Source organism: Artibeus jamaicensis, unplaced genomic scaffold (assembly GCF_021234435.1).
Source record: "Artibeus jamaicensis isolate MK-2021 breed Jamaican fruit bat unplaced genomic scaffold, CSHL_Jam_final scaffold_369, whole genome shotgun sequence".
In the NCBI taxonomy this organism is placed as follows: domain Eukaryota; kingdom Metazoa; phylum Chordata; class Mammalia; order Chiroptera; family Phyllostomidae; genus Artibeus; species Artibeus jamaicensis.
In genome coordinates this window covers 45,049,795-45,069,393 of record NW_026522042.1, presented here as the reverse complement: position 1 = coordinate 45,069,393, position 19,599 = coordinate 45,049,795, and the positions used below count along the sequence as shown (strand labels likewise).

The 19,599-nt window shown below is 44.1% G+C and overlaps 1 protein-coding gene across 2 annotated transcripts in view; it reads right to left on the bottom strand.

The window, feature by feature from the left end:
• The window catches only part of ARHGEF28 (Rho guanine nucleotide exchange factor 28), a 274,573-nt gene extending 273,238 nt beyond the window's left edge, over positions 1-1,335 (bottom strand). For both annotated transcript variants that reach the window (XM_037157034.2, XM_037157035.2), the window contains exon 1: positions 1,256-1,335. The gene's annotated coding sequence lies outside the window, so the exon portion shown is untranslated. The remainder of the gene's footprint in view (positions 1-1,255) is intronic.
• Between the last annotated feature and the right edge of the window lie 18,264 nt (positions 1,336-19,599).

Here is a 19,599-nt window from a genome sequence, read left to right as displayed (position 1 = left end):
ATACACAGAAACCTCCCCAGGCCAGGTTATCACTGTGCTTGGACAATCACGTGCAAAGACCAACCTGCAGAACATGACAAGGACATGCCCTTTATTTTGCTTTTGTTGTGAGAACAGGATTTTGCTTCCCCTGACACCTTCGGGGCCTAGGAACATACAATGACAAATCTTCAGAAACGGGAGACCTCATTGAGCTCCAAATGATCAGTTCTTTCTGAATGTCATACTTTTTCGTATTTCCTACCCAGTTGGCACTGATCTGGTGGTTAACCGCCATCCTAACTCTGGATCTATGGATATCTGGCGAGACCCAGGCAGGGGTCAAGGAGGGAGACGCTGTGCAAACACAGATGTAGCTGCCTTTCCTTGACCCACCCAGCTGCAACCAATGGGTGGACGCCGAGCGTTCCTAGGGAGGCAGACGGATTCTGTCCTGGAAATCTAATTGGTGTCTGGGAAACCAGAGCTGGGTTTCCAAGGTGGCCTCAGCACCCAGCTTCCCCACAGCTCTGGACAAGCGAGGGTGCCTCCTCCAAGCACAGGCGCATCATTACGACCCCCATGGAAGCTCTAAGCATGGGAAGGTTACGGCACCACCACCTACACCCCAGGCGTTCGAGGCAAACAAATTTATAAAATAAGCATATGTAAACCCAACAAAATTCTGACCTCCTCTCCTAACCAAGATAACTGTAGATATCTTTTAAGATACAGCAGGTGTTCCCACACGAAAAAATGTTGAGGCCTCTGTCCTGAGCTCCTGCTTAGTCTGTTTTCTGGAGACCTGGCCCCGCCAAGCACCCTCAAACCAGAGCTGAGGCACGGGTGGGTAGAAGAGACCCCAGCTTCCAAGGATCTTCCTTCTCCACCGCGGGAGTGACATTTATTTCCCAAGCATCCGAAAGGCACTGGCCGGGCTTCCACCCACCCATCCCCGGTCCCGAGGCAGGGTAGAGAGGGGCTACCGCCACCTCCTCCTTGCGCTCCGGACTGCGCCGGGAGCAACCTCGCGCCCGGCAGCTACCAACGCCGTACAGCCCTTTGCCATGTTGCTGCTCCCGAGGGACCAGGAGGCGGCGGCCATCCCTCGCTCCGCCGAGCCCACGGCGGGACTCCCTCTCCACCTCGGCTGACCCTCGTGGCCCCTGGGATCCAGGAGAAAGTAGCTCCACGAGAACTCAGGTGATATGGCCCAAGTTTTCCACCCAGGGCTGCAGAGAGACGCAGAGGATGGAGCCACCAAAACAGCGCTTACCTGGAGAAGGGGCTCCGCAGCCAGAGCGAGGCGCTGCCCTCCGCGCCCTGCCCGAGGGCGCCGGAGCCGAGCAGGCTCTCCCGAAGCTGCCAACTCTCGGCGGCGGTAGCCCGGCGGCGGCAGCCCGGCGGCGGCAGCCCGCGCGGAGGGGGCGGAGCCGCGGGCACGCTCCCAGGCCCGGCTGGTGCCGCCCGCTGCTGGTGCCGCCTCCGCTGGGTCGCGCCTGCCTGCCGGCTGCCACAGGATCCCCGGCCTGCCCCACGCCAGGGCCCGGCATCACATGGCCAGGCCCGCCCGCTGCGCCCGACACCGGCTCCAGGAGGAAACCTGAAACCCCGACTGCGCTGTCTCTCTCCGCCAGCCCCTCCCGCCGTGGGGCGGTGGCGGACTCGCCTCGCCTTCCCTCCCCCGCCCCACAAGAATCGCCAAGGTGCAGGTTTGCCGCGGCCCTGCCCGGCCAGAGGAGGGCGACGCTGTGCTCTGGTGGCGGAGCCCAGGCACTCCAGGCTCCAGGGGCCTTGCCTTGGTGCTGCCGGTGGAAGGAACAGGCCAGCCCGCTCCTGAAATGGGCTGTGCCAGGCCCGAGGGAGGCTTAGGTTGCCCTCAGCCCAAAGCACCACGCCTGTGACATAATATGGTCCAAGTATTACTTTAAAATCTTAGGCTCAGGTTTCCCTGGGTCAAAGCTTGACGAGCTGCGATTCTCCTGGTGTTCATACACGCAAGTAGCTCATTGGAAGTCTTCCTAATTCAAAAATTCTCATGAAAACCCTAACTTGCTTTTACAATATGAGAGGGACTCCCTCACCATGCAGCGAACATGCTTTTCCAGTTACACCCATCACAGCCCCAAGTGGAGAAGCCTGTCAACCAAGCCTTCCTACCACAGACAGTCATACCAACCTTAACGGCAAAAATCCCAATTTGATGTGTTTTGTCATTATCGTGAATCTGTTTTGTTTTTCCTGTGAAGCTCTGCCACCCCCAGGACCAGCACAGGGGTGTGGCCCGAGGAAGTTGGCCACCAAGGCACTGAGCCAGGAAGGAGCACCTCTCCCCAGCTGTCACCACCACCTCTCCTGGTGGGGTCAGCCTCCCTTCTCATCCTCACCTTGTTGAGCGCACCTTTCTGACACAGGTTCCGAGGATGAGGGAAACGCCGGAGAAGGTAACGAGGATACACTGCGGTGCGTCTGAAGTCCTCAGCCCTGCTCCAGGGCGGAGGTGGGGGATTCTGCCTTAATAAAAAGATCCAAACTGGCAATGCCCTCCTGTTTCACTGGGCCCATGAACCCAAGGCCTGGCCGGTGCACTGCCATCTAAAGAAAAAAGAAGTGCCTGCCCCTTGTCAGAACTTCAGGGTACTCAAAATAAAAATTTTTTTAAAAATCCTTTTTAAAAATATTTCCAGCCCTTAACCGTCCACTGAAGATTAACTGAATCAACACAGCAGACAAAAATGGTTTCCAGACCCTGGTGAGCAAAAACACTGATGTGTTAGTGTATTTTGTTGTTATTCTCCTTTTTTTTACATCACTAGTATTGAATCACTGTGTATTCTCTTCCTTCTCCCCATCCTCCACCCCTGACCTTTTTGTTCCCTTCATTAATTCCGTCAGATATCTATATAGAAAAAAAAGAAAATGTGGAAGGAGAAACAACTGTTCTACAAAGTTGCCCCCAAAATCCATCTCCACAAAAAGAAACAGGCAAAACTAGCCATTGTGAAACCCTCACCGGCTGAGGACATACAATCGTGCTCTCTGCAGTTTTCTTGCCTTCTCTGAAGCACAGAGCTTGATCAATATTTAAATAAGTACTTAGCTTTCAATTTCTCTAGGTTCAAATATTAAGCAAAGTGTACTCTAGCAACCTTAAAAGAAGCTGGAGAAAGTATGAGTCAGGAAGCTATCGGTGTGTAAATAACCCTTTGCATCTGATTGACTTTGCTGCATAGAAGTCACTCGGGACGCTGAGATAGGGCTGCACTTGGCAGGGACGGTGTTTGTTTAGAACCCAAAGACTCCATACTCTCTCAGTCCCCAGACAGGGGACATTCAGCCAACAAGAAACTGGGTTGGCAATTCAATGGGGAAAATTCTATCTTCTTAGTGAGTTTTATGCCAGTGTCCTGGCTGAGTGCTGACTTTTCTAGTTTCTCGGTCTCCATTAATCCTCACAGACTCCAGACAGACCTCCTCCATAAATCCTTCCTCCATTGTCCTACCTCCTGCCAACCGTTGAACTTTAAGAAAGCTTAATGACCTTATCACACACTTTAACACCTGCTTATCCTCGCTGTCCTATGTTGGACTGTTCCAGGTTCCTATCCTTTCTTCGACTCCTCATTTCAAGGACAAAGACTATTTCTTATCCCAGTAATCTCCATAATCCTAATGCAGAGGGCACTTCTAGAGCATTTAACATTTGTATAAAAACCCTACCTCTGGAGTATTTAATATTTGGGCTTTTTTTAAATTCTCACCTGAGGATATGTTTTTTTTAATTGAGGAGAGAGAAACATCGATGTGAGAGAAACATCAGTTGGTTCCCTCCCATACTCACGCCAAGCAGGGATCAAACCAATAACATGGGAATGTGCCCTGACCAGGAGTCGAACCCACTGCCTCTTGGTGTACGGGACAACACTCCAACCAACTGAACCACCTGGCTAGGGCTTTATTATTTGTTTTGTTAAGTGAATTATCACCTCAGTTATGAAGGAAGGAAAATGTATATCACAATCTTCACTCTTTTCTGGAATAGATTATAGCACTCCAAATTCTACTACCTACATAATTGTTTCCTGATCTTCATTCTATTTCTTTTGACAATAATTCTTACAGATTAAATAATTGTAAATCTCATGTCTGACCATATGAGTTAGGAAATTACCAGTGTTTTCCTAAATAAAAGCATGGTACTAGCAGATGATAGGTTGGAGGAGGGGTCCAGTGTTGGAGTCAATTAGAAACAGAATGACCTTGGGAGGTTTAAACCTCACTAAGCCTCCATTCTCTCATCTGTAAAATGGGCACAAGAATAGTATTCACTGCCATCATGAAGATTAAATGACTGAAGGTAATATGAGACATAGCAAGAAATGGGGGCACTTTATATTTCAGAGTATGGATATTTTGGGAGAACACTTCAGAGCTTTGAGATAATTAATAGAGCATGTCAAAACTAGGTCTGGATCATACATTTGCTTGGCCAGGCTGAGAAGGTTGAGGAACATAGAGAAAAAGAGCCAGTGTGATCAAAACCAGGGGACAGAGCTTGTCAGGGTTGTGCTCATAGTCCCCCGGGAAGTTTAAAAAAACAAACAAAAAAAAACTTTGATTCCTACAATCCCAGCCCAGACCAATTGTTTCAGGATCTCCTGAGGATGCGTATTTTTTTTTAAAGCTTCCCCAGGTGACTTCAGTAGTTCACCCAAATTGGGAACAGCTGGACTAAAAGAACCGAATTCATTGACACTGGAAGGGTAAGAGCCAGCCCTCAGGTTAAGAGAATCATCTCTTCCATTTCTACCAATGATGAACAGTCCAGTTTAAGTTACAGGCGACAGTGCTTCCGTGTAATGCACATATGAATCACCTGGAGATCTTGTCAAACTGCAAATTCTACCGCAGTATCAGATGGAGGCTGATAATCGGCATTTCTCACTACCAACAGGTGGTGCCAGAGCTGCTTGTCTGTGGACTCGCAATGGACTTGAGGACAAAAAGAGAAATATTCATGTTGTTCAAGGGAACCCTTAACCTCGCTGAAGATTTTTAGTGAATTGATATTTATTGTGCAGAAAATCTATTTGGTGACCTTTTAAGTTAACGGTAGGCAATTTCTAGCCAGTTTCAAGTGTGAGGTCTTCCCTGAAGGGACACAGAGCCTCTCAAACTGGGCCGATTTCTCCACCAGGCACAGCAGGCCTGGGGCCCAGGGGTTACAGTGCTTTTAGTGGCCAATGAAATTGTTTTAATTTCTTTTAAAAACTAAAAGAAAAAAAAGATGGTCTTTTAGGTCAAGGAAAATGTTTTAGTATCCAATATTTATATATTTGTCTTTATAACAGGGGGATGGTAAAATGTAATGATTTTATTTTTAATGGAGGAAGGGACCCATGAAGCCAAAAGTATCTAGAGCCTGCAAAAGACATAAATGTGGCTGTGTGCTCAAAGTCCACTGCAGTCCCATGTATTTTTAGCAAAGGACTTGAAGCCTATTGTGGCTGACATTTGCATATTGATATTTACATGGTTAATGGGCAGAGAGCGGGGAAGATGTAAATTACCTCTTGAGCCCAGCTGGCCCCGTAAACATACAGAGGTCAGTACTTGCCACGTGTGATTTGAGGAACATTGGGTGCAGTCCATTGACAAAAAGCGTTGCTCCTCTTCAGCTGGCTCCCAAGGATCTAAAATTCTACCACCACTAGAGATTTATTCCACCTCCAGAGCCTGTCTTTCCAGATTCACGCTGTCTACAGACTCTTTTGTAACCCTGACCTTCTTTCAGGCCTAATTCTTTTCACCCTCCAGCTTCAGGCCCACATGCCGGGAACTTCACAGGGGGTTTTCTTTGAAAGGAAGAAAACGTCATGATGTGATTCCATTTAAAGAAAACACCGATTCTAACCAGTTCTTAAAAACCGACGTGCAGCCATTCGTGGCTAAACGCCATCACTTTTATCACTAGGATTTAATACAGTAACCTCAACGAAAAATTACAGATTGTTTTACAGTCCACTACAATAGTTTTAGCCACATGTTGCTGTTTAAACTCAAATTAATTAAATTAGACATCCGGCCAAGATGGAGGCATAGGTAGACACACTGTGCCTCCTCACACAACCAAAAGGACAACAACAAATTTAAGAACAAAAAGTAACCCAAACTGACAGAAAAGTGAACTGTATGGAAGTCTGACAACCAAGGAGTTAAAAAAGAAACATTCATCCAGACCGGTAGGAGGGGTGGAGTGGACAGCTGGGTGGACGGGACTAGTGGCAAAGTGGCAGCTGGCAGAGTGGGTGGCTCCACATTCTCGTGCTGATAAACCAGGAGGAACAACTGGGAAGAGAGATAGACATCGCAACCCAGAGTCCCAGTGCGGGGAAATAAGGCCTCAAAGCCTCTGATTGAAAAAAACTGTGGCGGTTGTGGTGCCAGGAGAAGCTCCCAGTCTCACAGGAGAGATCATTGGAGAGACCCACTGGGTCCTAGAACAGACACAAGCCCACCCACCTGGGAATCAGCGCCAGAAGGGCCCAATTTGCCTGTGGGAAGCAAGGGAAGTGACTGAAAGCCAGCAGAGAGCCGAGGAAACAGCATTTTTTTTCTCTCGGGCCCCTCCCCCACAGACAGCACCAAAACACACTGATGTGGATAGCCCCACCCTGGCAAATACCTAAGGCCCGGCCCCTTATACATGACAGGCACACAGAAACAAAAAAAATGGCCCAAATGAAAGAACAGATCAAATCTTCAGAAAAAATACAACTAAGGAACAAAAAGATAGCCAACTTATCAGATACAGAGTTCAAACACTGGTAATCAGGATGCTCCCAGAAATGGTTGAGTATGGTCACAAAATAGAGGAAAAAGTGAAGGCTATGGAAAGTGAAATAAAGGAAAATGTGCAGGGAACCAATACTGACAGGAAGGAAACCAGGACTCAAGTCAACAGTTTGGAGCAGAAGGAAGACATAAACATCAAACCAGAAAACAATGAAGAAATAAGAATTCAAAAAAATGAGAAGAGGCTTAGGAACCTCCATTAACAACTTTAAACATTCCAACATCTAAATCATAAGGGTGGAGGACTTCCGCCAAGATTCTCAAAAGAGTCCTTACAGGCAAGAAGGGGCTGGAAAGAAGTATTCCAAGTCATGAAATCCAAAGACCTACATCCAAGATTGCTCTATCCAGCAAAGTTTTCATTTAGAATGGGAAGAGAGATAAAGTGCTTCTCGGATAAGATCAAATTCAAGGAGTTCATCATCACCAAGCCCTTATTATATGAAATGTTAAAGGGACTTACCTAAGAAAAAGAAGATAAAAAAGATGAACAGTGAAAGGACAGCAAACTCGCAGTTATTAACAACCACACCTAAAACAAAAGCAAACTAAGAGGACAGCTAGATCAGGAGTGGAACCATAGAAATGAAGATCACATGGAGGGTTAGCAACAGGGGAGTGGGAGAAGGGGGGAGAAGGTACAGAAAATAAGTAGCATAGACAGTAGATAGAAAATAGATAGGGAGGAGGGTAAGAATAGTATGGGAAATGTAGAATCTAAAGAACTTGAGACACGTGTTCATGAACTAAAGGGGGGGAATGGTGGGGGAGGGGTGTGCAGGGTGGAGGGGAATGGAGGGGGGAATAGAACAAATGTAATGGCATAGTCAATAAAATAAAAATATATATTTGAAAAATAAATAAATAAATCATAAGGGTGCCAGAAGGAGAAAAGGAAGAGCAAGAAATTGAAAACTTATGTGAAAAAATAATGAAGGAGAACTTCCCCAATCTGGCAAAGGAAGTAAGACTTCCAGGAAGTCCAGGAAGCTCAAAGAGTCCCAAAGAAGTTGGACCCAAGGAAGCACACACCAAGGCACATCATCATTACATTACCCAAGATTAAAGATAAAGAGAGAGTTATGTACAAAGGAGTTCCCATAAAACTATGAAGTGATTTCTCAATAGAAACCTTGCAGGCAAGAAGGGGCTAGAAAGAAGTATTCCAAGTCAGGAAAGGCAAGAACCTACATCCAAGATTATTCTCTTCAGCAAAGCTTTCATTTAGAATGGGAGGGCAGATAAAGTGCTTCCCAGACAAGGTCAAGTTAAAGGAGTTCATTGTCACCAAGCCCTCATTACAGATAATGTTAAAGGGACTTATGTAAGAAAAAGAAGATAATAAAAAATATTAACAGTAAAATGACAATAAACTCATAACTATAAATAACTGAACCTTAAAAAAAACTAACCAAACAACTAGAACAGGAACAGAATTGCAAAAATGAAGATCACATGGAGGGTTGTCAGTGGAGAGGAGGAGAGGGGAGAATGGGAAGAAAAGGGATGGGGAATAAGAAGCATAATTGGTAGGTATAAAATAGACAGGGGGAGGCTAAGAATAGTATAGGAAATATAGAAGCCAAAGAACTTATATGTACGACCCATGGACATGAACCTGGAGCAGGGGGAATGTGAGTGGGAGGGGTGTGCAAGGTGGAGGGTAATAGAGGGGGGAATGGGACAACTGTAATAGCACAATCAATAAAATATATTTTAAAAATAAAGGCTGAATAACATCTCCCCTACAGAACAGAAAAGTGAGTGTCTGACTGCACACTGCTGCAGCCCAAAGGGCGGGCTCCCTGGAGAGTGAAGGCAAAGCTCGAAGCCCATGATGCACTGAAAACAGATTTTGTCACCATGGTCCCAAGGCTGCTGGAGCGTGGGTGAATCTTAGAATATTATTTCTCTGGAAATAGTAAAATATATGTATTAAAAGTGACTGCAAAAAAAAAAGGAGTCCCTCATTGCCACACTTTAGGTGCTCAGTGGCCACACAACCCTATTGTACAGTGCAGATAGAGAACATTTCCATCATCCCAGAAAGTTCTACTGGACAGCTCTTTCAAAAGGTTTTGATGAAAGTAGGGACCACCCTCCCTGGGTCCTCTGAAGCACATGGCTGGTTCGGGAATTATGTGGACCCTAACTCAGGCACGGTGTTAGACAGATAATCAGTCACTGCACTTTTCTAAACTTCCCAAACTGAACTTTCTAGGAAACCAACATTTTATGAATACCCTCTGCCCTCTAAGAAAGCCAGGCCTTTATGTGCATAAAGCTCTCTTTCCTTGTCATGATGTCTCCAACCATCCTCAGGTTGCAGTTGATATGTTAATTTTTAAAACCACTCAAAGGTCACTTGTTGCTGTCCCAGAGCCTAACTGTACCAGGCAGGCCAGCCAGATGACGCCCCAAATGCATCCATCTATAAATCTCCTATCAGTCAGCAACTTTGCTTCCAGGAACACCACTGGGGTGCACAGGTCTAGGGTGTGAAGCAGAACAACACAATGAATGTCTAGCATTTCTCCAGTCCTCTAACACCTGCTGAACGCTCACATGAACATTAAATCCCAGCTTGGAGCAAGTTTTTAGTTATATAAAAGCCCTTAAAAAAAACAAAGTTCATAATTGAGATGCTAACACCATTTTAATTAGGGAGATGCAACTACTAGTCACTGATAATACAGGTGGGAAATAATGTGTGTGCAACCGTCACAGGGCTGTAATTATGGTTAAGACTCCAGGTGACATAACAGACGGTGAGAACGAAGCTTCAGTGTTCTGCACGGCACATCACGTGGAAGCCTCAAATGGACACATAGCTTTGGGCAGCTATTACTCATTCAAGTGGATCGAGATCCTGTTTTTCTGTTTACAAAGGGCAGGCAGAGGAAAGGCAGGAAAACATCTAAAGAAGCTTGGTATGAATCAGTTCCCTCCCCACTCCCAAAAATACTTAACATAAAAATATTTTAACTCAGCCTTTTAAGATTCATTCAGACCCATTTAATTTCTCGTAAGATGTAACTCAAGAGCTAAGTTTAGAATCTTGCCACTAAAGGATCTAGGAATTTCTTTTAATTGCCTAAGTTAAATATCCTACAATTTCTAAATTCAAGCCGCAGACTAGGTAGTCAATGCTGACGTCAGTGCATGGGAACAGTTTTGTTGCTGTTCCGTTCATTTAAATCCTGGCAGAGCCCACTCCCCCCTCCCCTGAAGCTGGCCCATTGGCAGGGCGTTTCCTGGTCAGCACTCTGAGGAGGCAGGTGGCTCCGAAGCTGACAGAGGCCCTAACACTCCGACTCGCACGTAGAGACTGAAGAATTGTCCACAAAGTACAGAAGAAAATTAAAAGACTTGGAAAAAAATAACTATTGTTTAGAAAAAAATTGTCCTGCTCAGAGCCCTCCTATGAAAGGCAGTTCATTCTCCTCTATCAAAGAAAATGTTTTTAAACTATCGCTCTGATATTATTTCATAGTACAAATAAATTGTGTGTTTTTTTCATTTTGAAAAATAATTTCAGCCAGAAGGCATAGACGAACGTGGGAAGCAGCCGTGGCAGAAGTGTGGACGCGCTCAGAGAGCTCACAAGGCGGCCTCCGCCTCCTCCCTCTGGGCCGGGGCCAGGAGCCCTTACCTGTAAAGGGCCAGAAAATGCTCTTTTAAAGCTCAGTGGGCTCTCCGCTGTCTGTCACAGCTGCTCAAGTATGCCATTAGAGTGCAAAAGCAATGACTGACTATATGTAAACAAGTGACCTTGTCTATGTTCTAAAAAAAAAAAAAACGTTTACAAAAATGCATGGTGGGCCAAAGTCGACCAACAGGCCACAGTTTGCCTACCCACTGCTCCCAACCATTGGAATACCATGTGGGGCTTTAAGAACCAAAAATGCCCGGATACTGCCTCAAAATGGACAGCTAGTCATGTGGAAAGCCACAGCATTACAAAAACAGTCAAAAATTAAGCTATAGAATTAAACTAGAGAAATTAAGAATTAAGCTGTAGAAAAAAAATAGAACAGAGATGGTGCAGGGTAGAATTTTTTCACAAGTTCTCATTAATATACTCCAGAGGCATAAAAGGAAATAATGTATCTATCAAACAAGAACTAGGTGCAATGAAAAGGGAACAATCAAAGGACAGGAAAGTTAACTTGCAAATTAAAAATTTAAGATAGTAAAGTTTAAAAATTCAACAGTTAGTTGAAGATAAAGCTGAGAAAATATTCCTGAAAGTTTAAGGAAAGACAGATGCACAGAAATTATAAAATCAAAAAGAAAAGGGTCTTTTTTAGGATCAATCTCACATACTCAACATCCCACTAAAGAGAGTTCCAGGAGAAGAAGAAAAGAAAAAAGAAATGAACTGAGATACAATTTTTAAGACTCAGAACTTAAAAGTCTACTTCTAAAAAATTCATGCTAAAGATATACACAGTGGCAAGAATATAATACACAGCTATGCTCAGTGCAACGTCCCGGCAGAAATTGGAGACGACCTGATTGTTCACATGGTTGTGTGGTGAGATAAATTGCGGAACACAACACATGGCTCTGAGTGCACCGATATGTGGAGAGAAGCCCAGGATATGCTGCCAGGTGGGAAAAGCAAGTAGCTTTTGTTTACTGGGAGCCCACCTTTATTTAAAAATATAAATATGCTGTTTATAGATTAATATATGTTTACAAATATATTATAGCAGGTCTAGAAAGCCACTCAAAAAGCTGTTCATAGAGGCAGTCTCTTGGGAGAGGAGTGGGATTGGAGGTCTAGTGACAACCCTTTGACATTACACCTATTTTTATAATATACGTGGATTTCTTCTGTAATTTTTTTAAAGACTTTCTTTTATTTTTAGAGAGAGGGGAAGGGAGGGAGAAAGAGAGCGAGGGAAATGTCAATGTGTGGTTGCCTCTCCCACCCCTCCCCCCGACTGGGGACCTGGCCTGCAACCCAGGCATGCACCCTGACTGGGAATTGAACCAGTGACCCTTTGGTTTGCAGGCCAGTGTTCAATCCACTGAGCCACACCAGCCAGGACTCTTCTGTAATTTTTAATAATTAAAAAGAAAAAGTAAATTATTTACTATATTATGAAAAGGGTAAAAAATTATGCTTTACAATATCTATCAGAAGAAACAGCAGAAGATTATCAGGGGTTAGAGCAAAAAGAAACAAATTCCTGATTAGAGAAAGACCACAGACCCAGGTAAGGAGCAGGAGCAGAGGAAGGCACTGCCCGCCTTCCGGGAGCTTACACTGGAATTGGGAGGAGACTCACAAGGATGGCAAATAGCAAACGGGGCTCAGGTGTAGCCTCAGGTCAAATCGTATGCCAAAGCCAGGGAGCTCAGAAGACAGAGACCTAAGAAGATGTATGATGGATGGAGTGAGCCTTAGAAGGATGTCAAAGGCAGAAGGGAGAACATCATAAACCAGATAACCAGCAAAAGGGAAGACAGGGATTCTAATCAGCATTCATGCAAAGGTGAAGGGAGCAGCCCAACTAGATTAGAGGGATCGTGTTAGTTAGGATTAGGTTTGGCTGCACATAACAGAAAATGCAAATATCAGTGGCTTAAATAAGATAGAGAGGTTTGCTTTTCTTTTATGTCAAAGGAATCTAGAGGTATATAGTCCTAGGCTGTTTCCATCGCTTTGTCATCAGGACCTAAGATTTCTTCTCCCTTCCTTCTTCACCATCTTTAGCACTGGCTTCTCTCCTTATAATTGCAAGATGGCTGCTTCAGCACCACCCATCATATCTATGCTCCACACAGCAGGAAGGAGGACAGATTAAGGAAAAAGAGACACACCACCCAGTTCATTCGCCTCTTTTAAAGATTTTCCCTGGAAACCCCACCCAACAACTTCTACTCCCATCTCATTGGCTACCTGATCAGTTACAGGAGGCTGCAAACATGTCGGTTTTTCAAGGCAGGCACGTTGCTGTTCCTATTAACACAATTTTTCTAGGAGTAAAGAAGAAGGCCTGTTAACCACCTCTGCCAAATAATTAGGTAAGACAGTGAAGGTCTTTGAAAACAAGGCAGAATAAAAAAGGCTGAAAAGGGGTAAAAGAAATTAGCAAAATATCTCTCATTCATGAAGAACTATGTAGAGAAATCAATAAACTTAAAGTTTTAAAAGCTTTGAATAAAACTGAAAAATACATGAGAAAACTATAGCTGCTTGCTTCTAAAATTAGCTAACTGGTTGCACAACAAAGTGAATCGAGTTAATACTACTGAACTGTCACTTAAAAATGGTGAAGATACTAAATTTTGTTATTTAGTTTTACCACAATTAAATTTCTTATTTTAAATGATTTATAGTTTTCATAGTTACAAATCTGACCTTGCAAAAAATATATGGTCCTGCTCCATTCAGAAACTTTTGACCTTCTACAATTTTCTGGAGAGATTAGTAACTCAGATATGTACTCTAAACTACCAGTACAGAGTAGACTTCATGTCTGCATGTGACAATAGAAGCCAGCCTTTCTCCTTGCCATCCATACGCCCACGGTGCTTTGAAGATACCACTATAATAATAAATATCAGTTGGGCTTTAGTTGGTTATCATTTGGCTAAGACGCAATGTGATTGAGGAGAAAGAGCAGCATGAACTTTGTCATCAGACAGACCCAGCTTTCCACGTGCTGTTTTGCTCCAGCAGTTGCTTTAGCTCACTGAGGTGTGCTTTTGTGGCCCTGGAGGCGAAGGCCATGGAATGACTCCCATACGCATATTTAAGGCGGTGGTGAGGATTGGAGCCCAGGACCCAATAAGAACTCAGGAAATGGTAGCTTTCATCATCATTTGTCTTCCCTGCTGGATTCCAAGGTCTCGAAGAGCAGGCCCTGTCTCGCTGAGCTTTTTGTGAACCCCCAGTGTCTAACACCACAGTGGACCCTAGGACACGAGTCATTTCAGCAAGTAGAAAGTTGCCAGTCAGGCCTTGGGGAGAGCTACTGGACGGCAGCCCGCGGGCCAGCCACTGCTGGTGGCATCAGCGTCACTGGCCCATCGCAGTTCCCCAGAGCCAGCGGGAAGCTGTAGGAACTAAATCTCCCCCGCCACAATAAATGACATTGTAAGAAGCTCCTTGCGGAACATTTGAAATTCTGACATCCTAGGGACCTAGTAATTGTTGCTTCTTTTTCTTTTCTATGTGTCAGAGTTTAATAAGTATGTGCTACATTAAAGAAGCTTCCCTTAGGTGCACTGTGGCCAGTGCGGCTGTTCTAGAGTATTTCCTGATGAACACCCACATAGGACAGTCCCCGTCAGTATCAGAGGTGGAGATGCACTGAGGCCTGGCCAGTTTCATCTCTGCTCCCTCTTCCAGGGAGTCCACCTGCATCACTGCTGCCATGGGTGGTGTGATGTGGGAAGCATAAAGGCTCTGCACAAGCCCCTCAGACCATCTCTTGTCTTGTGTCAGACTTCTAAAGCACAGGACACTCAGTCGTAACCTTTTTGGTTGCAAAACTCTTTTGTTGCTCCTATCCTTTCACCTTGTGCCCCTGCCTGTCTCTTGACATTTGGAGAGAGCATCCGATTGCAGGATGGAAAGGGAGACCATTTAATTTCTTCTGTGCACTCAGGAAAACTACTCTGCAGCACATTGTGCCTGGTATGTATCCACTCTAAATGCATCCCCTTGTTGAGTTGTTATCCAGAGGTTAGCCAGAGGCATCCGCATTCTTCAGGCTGGAGGCCCCAGCAAACTATCACCTGGAGACTTTTTCCATTACTCATGCCCAGGCCTCACCCCCGGAGCTTCTGATTCACCTCTTCCGGGATGTGTCCTGGACATGTGTACTTTCAAAATGCTTCCCACGTAACTCTGTGAAGTTCCTCCCTGACTCTGCCCTCGGGAAACACCAATGTAAATTGTGCTCTTTCTGAGGAGCTGCTCTCAGCAACAGTTTCGAGAAAGCCACTCTCTCATTGGCCGCTGGTCTCAGTCACCAGTGCTACAAAGAACTGCACTGTGGATCACAAGTAACACATACCAGGCACTGTACTAAGCCCTTTGCTTGTATTCACCCATTTAATTCTCACAATACTATGAGATACTGGTGGTATCTTCTCTTTACCAAGGAGGTAATTAATAGGTGATAAAGCCCAGGCCCATTCGGCTCCGCCATCAACACCAGCCCTCCACCTGCTCAGCCACATACATTCTGAATACAATATTCAGTTAGTTCAATGTCTCCTTCCAGATAACCTTCCCCCGCACCCACACCCTCCATGCCAAGCTGGGTTAGGTGCCTTATTTACACTTCCTTTTACTTCATGCATTTCTTATTTTCTTTAATCCTCCTGCAAGGATACGTTTGTTTTCTGATTTTTTAGAGCAAAATATTGATGTGAGAAGAGAAACACGAATTGATTGCCTCCCATGTGCTCCCTCACCAGGGATCGAACCTGCAACCCAGTCATGTGCCCTGACCAGGAATCTCTCGCCCTCAACCTTTTGGTGTATAGGACAATGCTCCAACCAACTGAGCCACCCAGCCAGGGCCACTCTGTGCTTCTCTTGGTCACCAAACTTACTATCTAGTATCTTGATGGTCTCTGTCTACTTCCAAATCCCTTAGCTGAGAGTTCGCTATGGTCAGGAGTAAGTTTCAATCATCTTTGATTTTTCTGACACAAGGTCTGGCAGAAGGAACACATAACTGTTGGTTGAATAAACAACATCGGCATCAGCGATACCTTCACCCCTCGCCTTACAGGACGGACTTACTAATTCAGCTCTGGAGTCTGGGGCAAGAAGGAACATTTTCCAACTGGCCTCTATCAAGACTGTAATCTCTAGAAACTACAGACTCATGTCCCTTTCACCTTTGCCTACGGTCCCTTCTGAACCCCACCCCAATATACTTACGTTCTTTTTCTATAGCTGAGGGGCTAGGACACAGAAGTCTTGCTTAATCTGCAAAAGTTCTCTCCCCACTCAAACTCCAACTCTTTTAAAACAAAAGCCCCTTTATCATCCTTAAATCTTGCCCTCCACACCTGGACTAATTAGTGAGGGACCTGCTGCAACAGGTGAAATGGGGTCTTAGGAATTCTGGATGGAGGCTCCAAAAAACAGATGTGTGACATATTGAAACAATTCATAGTTGTTTACAACAAAGGTTGTATATGCAAACTCCCTTTTCTTTAAATTTTTTAAGTTTGAGGTCTTTAGAATTAGCTACACCTTGTGAAGTTCAAGGAGACACAGAAACAAAGATGAGCAAGAACTGCCACTGGAATCACACAGAGGGCAGAGAGATAAATAAGCCAAGTGAGGAGAAATACAGAATGGCATTCAATGTCCACAATTTCTCTTCGAGACCTTGTATTTGTCTTGTAATTTTTTTCTTTTTTTATTTACTGATTTTACAGAGAAGGAGAGAGAGAGAATGAAAAACATCAGTGTGTTGCTCCATTTATTCATGCATTCTGGGCTTGCTTCTCGTACATGCCTTCACCAGGGACAAAACCAGCAACCGGGCGTGTACCAGGACAATGCTCTAACCAGCTGAGCTACCCGGCCCAGGCTCTCCTATAATTTCTAGTAGGAATTTTGTAAGTGGTTTCTATTACCCCCTAGAACACTTACAACGTATCCCAAGATCACCGAGTGTACTCCCAACAGACCTCACTGGCCGCCGCCACCCTACACGGCTCCTCTGCCCAGTCACATTGTGTCACCGTCTGCTTCACCAGTCACTTCAGCACCGTTGAAATGTGCCACTAAAATGGCTTTGATGACAAATACAACATAAAGTTCTTAAAATGTTCCTCAGTAAAAAGTACTGCATTCCTCTTTTATATAATACAAGCTGTCTTAAGTGTGTAAGCAAAGAATGGCAATGGCATTCCACAGAGCCCTGAACGCACCGCGGTTTGACTTTCACCTTTGATACTGACTGCGTGACAAATTGTATCAAGCACAATAAGTAAACATCACGCCACAAGATTAAAGCCCCAAGTGGGAAAGTACCATTAATCATACCAAACACATATTTGCTTTTCTGTTGGCATCAAAATCTGTGTCTCTGTGACTTAAAATTGCTTCTCTGTAAGTTAAACACACCTCACAGTGTACCGCTGATCCAAATCTGTGTTCTTGGCAACATAAAAGGGGAACTATCTTTCATCCATTGTATAGACACGTTATTCTTCAACCAAAATGATCAACCTGAATTAAAGTGTACTCTGTCCTCCTCTATAAATGTTGCCAAACACAGCACTTTGTTTGAACAAGAAAAAAGGATAATCTATGTTTGTCCACTAGGTCGGATAAAACCATACGGCTTTGGTAGAGTGTGGTCGAACGATATCTGAAAAAAAGGTTCAGATATTCACCCCAATATAATATACATTCACTCACATTGGCCAAGTTGTGAATTTACTTTTCAGGAGGTGCTTAGTCACCCCAAACCCCATTCACAGTCCAGGTTAAGAACTTACACATTCAAACAAAAACTTTACAAGGCACAGAAATAAAATCACATGCATTACTTGGCAGCAATAGCTTACACAAGTGGGGCAGCCACTTAACTCTCATCATTAATAAAATAATGTTTTTGTTAAATTAGCATACTACCTAAGACTTAAAATAACATATATATAATCTTCACTGGAGGATATGCTTATTGATTTTAGAGAGAAAGGGAGAGAGAGCGAGAGGGAGGGAAAGGAACAGTGATGGGCTGCCATCCATCACAACCTAGGTATGTGCCCTGATCAGGGATCGATCCTGCAACCTTTTATTTTTTTTGGAGGGTGGGGGTGTATGAGATGACCCTCCAACCAGCTGAGCAACCCAGTCAAGGTGGCTTAAAATAATATTGTATTTTGAAGTAGGAGTTAATAATAAGTTAGTGTGTAGAAAGTGTTGCAGATTCTTTCCCTACTTGTCCCTCACAACAAGCTCATCCATATATATTTGCAAACCATCTATTTTATAAGGGGTTGATTTAAAATACGAACTCATACAACTCAACAACAAAAAAAGTAAATAATGCAATTAAAAATGCACAGCCAACCTGAACAGACATATTTCCAGAGAAGATATACAAATGGCGAGCAGGTATGTGAAAAAGACTCAACCCCACTAATCAAGGAAGCACAAATGAAAACCACAATTAGTGGGTGACACTTCGAGCCAAAACAGGATATTTGCATCATCTCAAAGTACCTTCCCTAACATTTCTCAATTAGAAAGAGAAAAGTATTAACTCACAGGTGGAGAGACCTGGTTTACAACACCTTAACTAAGGGCTCAAAGTAAACATAACCACTAATGAGACATACTGACACCGTGTACACCTGGTATGAGACGCAGAAACATCGATTGGTTGCCTCCTGTACGCACCCTGACTGGGGACTGAACCCATAACCTGACACACGGGGACAGCGCTCCAGCCAGGTAAGCCACCTGGCCCAGGCAACTTAGAGCTGTTTTTGATACCAGAAAGCTTTCAAATCCTTAACTCTTTACTGATACTGACATAATAGATTGGGGGAAGAAGGGGACAAAAATACACATTTTACAAACTAATCCACGTTGCCTTTTCTTTAGATGGGAACACACGCACATAAAGCGGGAAACCTCCATGTCTTCAGAGGAGAGCTCACCTATTTCGAGGTCTGTCTTGGGGATATATTATTCCTATAGTCTATGCCTGAAATCTTTTTCTTATTAGTTGAAGACTTTAATTGGCATTCGTGAGTAAATATAGTGTATAGTTTTATTTTGCGTGGAACAGGAATGTATTAATCAGGGTAGGCTAGGTTATGCTGTGATCATGAGGAATCTCCAAACCTCAGTAGCTTAGGGTACCAAAGGTTTACTTCTTTCTCCTATGTCCACTGTCAGTCCAGTCTCTTCCCCAAGTCATCTTCCTCCCGGGATGAGGTGAATAAAGCAGCTTATCTGGCATATTGGTCATCATGGTGAGAAAAGAGAGGTTTGGTGAACCATGAACAGGATTTTGAAACTTCTGCTTGTAAGTGGCACAGTGTCAATTCTGCCCTTGTTTTATAGGCCACGGACCAGGTGGGGATACAACACCCTACCAGAAGGGGGAGTGCCTCGAGTCCTGCAGGCGAGCCAGAAGTCTCCTGGTGGAGAACTCCGAGCGAGCTGTCCGGAGGAGAGTCAACAGATACTTTGAACGATAGCACAACCTACCAGAAAGATGTGTCTCAAGTCAATATTTATGTTTTGCTAGCTTCAGAAAATGATAAAAATGTTCTCCGTGCTCTAGATCAGTTTACATGCATTAGAATTTTCTATTCCTTGAGAGTTTGAAAGCATTTGCCACTAAAACATTTGAGTCCAGAGCTGCTCGGATTACCTTCTCAATTTCTTCCCCAGTCAGCGATCTGTTTCAGTTTTGTCTCTTTGGGACCTATTTTGTTCATTTATATTCTAAAGAAAAGCATCCATATAACCTAGCTTTTTAAATATATCTGTATAAAGTTTTGTCATCTACTCTTAGTTATTTAAGTAGCTCATTCTTTTTCCCAACTTTATAGAGCTGTAATTGAAAAATACAAATTGTATATATTTGAAGTATACAACATGATTTAACGTACATACACAATGAAATTACTAAAACCAAGCTATCAAAAATTAATGCACCCATCATTTCAGTTACCACCTTGTTTCTAATTGTTTAATTTGTATTAATTTTACACAACATAGAAATATGTATTTGCAAACAAGTAATTTTGATG